Raw genomic sequence first — 6000 nt, forward strand, 5'->3', positions numbered from 1 at the left:
TAGGCCCATAGGAATGAATGGTAAAGCATTCCTTAATGCGACTAGCAATTAGGGAGTAGCAATTAAGGAATGTTTATGAATCGCTAATTTAATAGCGATTCCTACATGCATAGGCTTTTGCTATTCCTAAATAGCGATTCCTTAAAAATCGCTATTTAGGAATAGCAAAAGGCTACATTGATGCATCTGCCAGTAAATGTGTTGCAAACCGGTAAATTCATTTCTGACTAGCAAAGCAGGTTCAGTAGCCCTTTCCGAAACACAATTGGGAAGATGTGCAAAAGGCTTGCCACCTCCGAATTGTCATTGAAATTGTGCGTATCAGTGGTTTGCGATGACAGTTGAGGCTGCAAATGATTGAAAAGCTACTGACTCCTCAAAGGAGGTGGTAACAGATTTACGGCGGGGATGCTCTCCCATTAGACAGCTTCTCCTTTGGGAATTTTGTCAGGCAACCTCAGGGTGAGCATCCTTTGGGCCACAAGATTATTACCTGCTCCCTTGCTGTGTTCCCAAATGGGATTTTTCTTTTAACCAGCGAAGAGTAGCTGACATCCTGAGAGGTCCTATCTGCAATGAAGGTAGCCAAGCAGGTTCCCTCAGATACTGTACACATGTCTGTAATATTGACAACCACGATCCACCCTTTCTCCATGTGCTATCTAAACATGGTGTATTTCCAGGTCTATTTTTCGTTCTGATCTATAGTACCTACCTAGGATTTAATGATTTCACAGCACTGGATAAGGCAATCTTCCCAAACCAAGAAGCAGTGTGCACTTCCTGCATGTCATTTCATGTTTTCTGCTTTCTGTTTCTACTCTATATAAGGCCTCATTGATAAGTTGCAGTGTGCCACAATGCAGTCGGAATATTGTTTGGTGGATGCATCATCACTTTATTGCTTCATTTTTTGTCGGTTACATCTTTCCTTCAGTTTTTTCTGCCTTGGATTCTTGCTAGCACGTCCTTTTCTGACCTGGTTCTGTCTTGCACAGGTCTCGATCTACCGGTATTTGTCTGGCTGGTTTGCATTGCATATGACATCACAATATTTATTCCAATAAGTAACACGTAAAACAAAACATTCTTAAAATAACAACAGATACCACATTCATAGCTGGCTCTTTCACATTGTTAAGGCTTTTAACATCCATTAATAGTTGTCTCTTTCACAGTGTTAAGGGTAAAATGATATGTAATCTCATTTTTTTTTTCTTTTCAGAGTTTTATTTAGCGAAAGCTTGACCCGAAGGTATCAGGTATCAGAGCGCTTTACATGAGCACACGTTGCATTACATAAGGATTACCTCATTTTTTGCTAGGCACAGGGAGATTAAGTGATTTGCCCAGAATCACAGGATATTGAGTGTCTTTGCTGAGACTCGAACCTTGTCCCCCAGATTTGAGGTTGACTGCCCTAGTCATTAGGTGACATCCTCTCCCCATTTGTAAGATTATTTCCAATTGCATCTTTCACATGAAGGGTGAGGACAAGATGATTGCATCTGGTGTGTGAGTTATGGTATGCATGTCTGTTGTACAAGTTATAGATTGCAGTCCTAACCATAACCTAAACATTTAATGGGTTTTATGTTTTCATCTGAAGACATAACTCCACTTTAACTGTGTTTTTTAAGTGAATTTCTAAAATCTTTTTGTTATGTCATGTTATGCAGATTTGTAGAGCGCCCATTCACCCTGGAGGGTATCCTGGCGCTGAGCAGGTGTGAGTTGGACATTTCTAGGGCTTAGTGGGACTACTCGAAAAGCCAGGTCTTCAGCTTCTTGCAGGATTCAAGAAGTGAGGAGGAGGCTCTTATGTGTAGGGGCAGGTAGTTCAACAGTTTAGGAGCTGCAGTGTCTTGTAAATAAAAGAACGCTGGAACGTTTTGGTTCCCACTGTACACCATAGGCCTGTGACATAAGCGTTGGAGAGATGAGTTGAAGACAGGCTCAGAATGTTGATTTCAGTATTTCACGTAGTGGAATAAAGACGTGTACAACTACTCTCCATGTGGGGCATAGTTGTTGGCGAGTACCTGGGCTGGGAGGACGCTACAACTGCAACGAGATAGGAGATAAAAAGACTGTACACTGAAAGCACTCTTCCAGAGAGTTTGTCGTGGTCCAGCAAACTGCTCATGCGTGTCATGTGTGCCACAGTCGAAGTGTAGAATCAACGCTGGCACCACTGAAGTCTCAGCACAGCACCAACCTGTATAAAATGCTTGAAGATAAAGAATATAACATTGAAAGTCTACATTTCGGTGGCCAAGAACTGAATGAAATGGCTGCAAAAAAAGATACTGTGCCATTACATAAATGAATGCCATATGCTATACAGAGTAAGAACACTATGAGTGGATGCAACCAGGATACGCAAGCAGTGCACTGCCATAGTTCAGTACAAGTCAACCTGAAATTCATGAGCTATGAAACAGAGATTAACCAGGTGTTTGTGAAGAAACATTTAAGCACAACGCTGGCCAAATATCATAATGTTATCTGCTTTCATGGACTAGTGGAATATGAGGTTTATCTTCTTACTGAAACCTTTAACGAATCATTGCAGCACAATGTGCTGCCGAGCAGCCCTAGGAGGAAGGTCCGAGGGGTTGTGCTTATGGAGCTGTCCTCAGACAAAGCAGCCCACAACCAAAGCTGCTGCATAGAGACCCAGAATAACTCCACAGACTACCATCCGTAAAGAGCTTTGAGTGAGAGCCATGGCGAGACCCAAGCTCCAAAAGTCATTAAGGCTGACCCTGAAGCCAGCACATCATGAGGTGCTAGAGAAGCTCTGTCTGATCTAGTTCCACAGGAACTTAGGCACTACTAGAGTCCACCAATGTATAACTCTGAATGCTGATAAATGCTGCATTCTAAAAAAACAGCCAGCTGCATTTTAAACTGTTAAAAAACAGAATGTTGGCAATAGATGGACTGTATGGATAGATACTTTTGAAGATTTCATAGATGCAATAGATGAAAAAGATCATCAACTATCTGAGAAACATGGTTGGTGAACGAGTGAAAGAAGCCATAAAAAAGATGCCACAAGAAAGTAAAGTGATGTATGATCAAATCAAGACAGTCTTGAATGTCAATTTTAATCCAGTGCCAAATGTTGATAATGAAAGATAAATGTTACCGTTGTTGTCAAGTGCGCAACCCGGACCCCCCCCCCCCCACTCCCACGTTATGCCAAGAAAGGACACCGTGCGAGACAGCCCTGCTCCCCCATTAGTAGCTTGACACGAGCACCCAGGCTTATCTCCAAGGCATGAGTTTTCAGTATGCTTAACTACGCCCACAGCAATCCTAATGATGTCACCACAAATGGTCTTCACACAAGTTTGTATAAAACAAGTAAACTTTTTATAAAAAGATATACAAAAGGACCACACAATACAACTCCCACATATGTACACTGAGTAATATTGTTTCCGGTGGGTTGGGCGGTACTGATCCCCAACCACCACTTCTAACCAAAAGTTACGCGGACTTTTAACTGTTCTCAACAGGTTAGGTACATCGTATCACTAGATTCACACACGTTGAAAAATACAAGGAATACTGCCCTACTTAATGATGGGTTCCTGTACAGTACCACAGTGAAACAATGCAATGCGTAGCGTCAAGATCATGTACTGAGTCAACACACGATATTGCAACTCTGTTCGCTAACAGCATGCCCTGTGCAAGAAATACAGCAGTGTGCCACGCTGCAATTACGTACGGTGCAATTGGAAAATAATGCAATGCGAATCACCACCAGCATGTCCTGTGCACGGAATAAATAAGGTAATGAGTCACAGTGCAATTCAGTACAGTGCAATAAACAATCAATGCAGTGCGCTACTCTATGATCCTGTATCTTGCAAGAGAAACATAACATAGTGCGTAGCACACTAACCCCTGGTTTCGTTAAGCACCTCTAGTGTCAGACATTGTTCAATAGTTCAAAAGTTCATTAGCAGCAAATATGCAAAGTGTTATACGACTGGTTTTAGAAGTGTGCGACCGGTTGCCCCCAACACGGATCAACATTGACACCAAAATTCCACTCCGGGACTTGGCCCCTGTAGTGCCCCGTCCGGGACCAGCACGGACCCAGACCTTGGCCGGAGCAACAGGAGCACACAGCCGCCAGCAGCAAGAGGCCGAGAGAGTGTCTCTCCGGGCCCGCACCCCGCCCCAGGCAATGATCCACTTTACCTGGGGGGGCGCGACCCCACTCTACTCTCCTGTCGCAGTGGCTTGGGATAGACTCCAGAACCTTGTCACCACGGGCAAGGCGCGCTTGGGCCGGTAGTTCAGCTCCTGCAGGGCTGCCGGTCTAGGCCGCCAACGTTCAGCACAAGCTCCTTCCACGAAGCCTTCCCCACGGCGCTGGTGCTACCTTGCGCTGCCTTTGAGGGCCCAATCACGTGGCCCTTTTTGCTCCCTGGTGCTCATCGCTCCCCGGTACTCCTCACCAGCATCTTTGGTGGCACCTTTGGTGGCACCTTTGACACGCACCCAAGGCACGGCCGAGACTCACTCCGTCTCCTGGTGCACAAGGTCTTCCGGCGCTCTCCACTAATGCCTGGGTAGCACCACGACATGCACACTGCGCGTCTGAGTCTCACCTCTCTACCACATGCCGATCCGCATGTCAGACACTCACTCCTCCTCAGTACCCACGATGTCCTGGCACTCTCCACCAGTGCCTGGACTGCACTGCGACATGCACTCCTTGTGCGTCCCGAATCTCGGCTCTCTTCCACGATGCCCACACTCCACAGGTGCTCCAACACCTGTAGCTGCACCAAGACACGCACCCTGGGTGTCAGAGTCTTGATTCACTCCGGGTGCCCACGATCACCTTAGGCACCCCTTCGGAGGTCTCAGGCTGCCACAACACGGTCCCACCACCACACAACTTGAGACTTCCTGGAAACTTTTATGTGCCTGTGTTTCCGAACAGTGAGCCAGCTCACCTCGGGCCCTTGGCGTACAGGATGCAGCACACAGCAAAGTACTGCTCAGGAAGAAGGGGGGGCATGACCCAATGCAGCACCCCTTCAGTCTCTCCTCGGTCAAGAGCTACAAACTGCCCACAAGCCCCAGGTCACGAAGCAAGGGTCAAGTGTCTCCCGCAGCCTATTCAGCAACTCTTCCTGAGGCAGAGGTTTTCTTCCCGATCGCAGACAGGTCAAAGCCGCCAGAGGCCCGACCAGTCCACGGCGTCTTTAAAGCCCTCCCAGCACTTGTCTGAACGATACAGAGACCGTTCTTGATGACATCATCAACATGACAAAACCAAAGTCTTGGGCTTTGAAGTTTCCTCGTGCTCAGGGGTCCCTTATCCCTCCCTGAATCATCAGTCTTGTGTATCTTCCCCCCCCCCCAGTGTCACTCTCCTCTCTTTGATACTGGGGACCTGGACCTTTAATCACTCAGAGTGAGATGGGTCAATTGTTTTATGGCTCTGCACCAGGAATCTTCACCTCGCAGAGCCTCTCCTTCTCCACGCTCCAGGTGCAGGGCAGCCTGGTGACGTCTCCACCCCTCCCTTGGGGCACGACCTCCCACAGCCTTTCTCACCTCTACCAGATCTAGGCAGGCAATTCACATTCTGCTGAGACACGCAAAAAGGTGTAAAGCACAAACTCAGCTATTTTCTCAAACAGCGGTTTCTGGACACACAGCGACAAAACCATCTACCCATAAAGATGCGTTATGACACTTTGAGTTCAGACATACCAAACTTCACTGTTCCATTTCCAATTCTTGGGAAACTAGGCTAACAATACTACACCCAGCCTCCCCATTCTGTCCTTTGGGCAGGATGGCCTTTCACCAGGGAAAATAAAATGGAGCATTTTCCACTGTCAGGGCCTAGCACCCACACTGGCACAGGTCCTGCCTTTAACTCACACTGCACCCTGCCTAGGGGTTACCCACGACGTCCTACGGGATGCCCCATGTGTATGCAAAAGGGAAAGTAAGGCC

This window comes from Lissotriton helveticus, chromosome 3_2 (genome assembly GCF_964261635.1).
Source record: "Lissotriton helveticus chromosome 3_2, aLisHel1.1, whole genome shotgun sequence".
Lineage (NCBI taxonomy): Eukaryota > Metazoa > Chordata > Amphibia > Caudata > Salamandridae > Lissotriton > Lissotriton helveticus.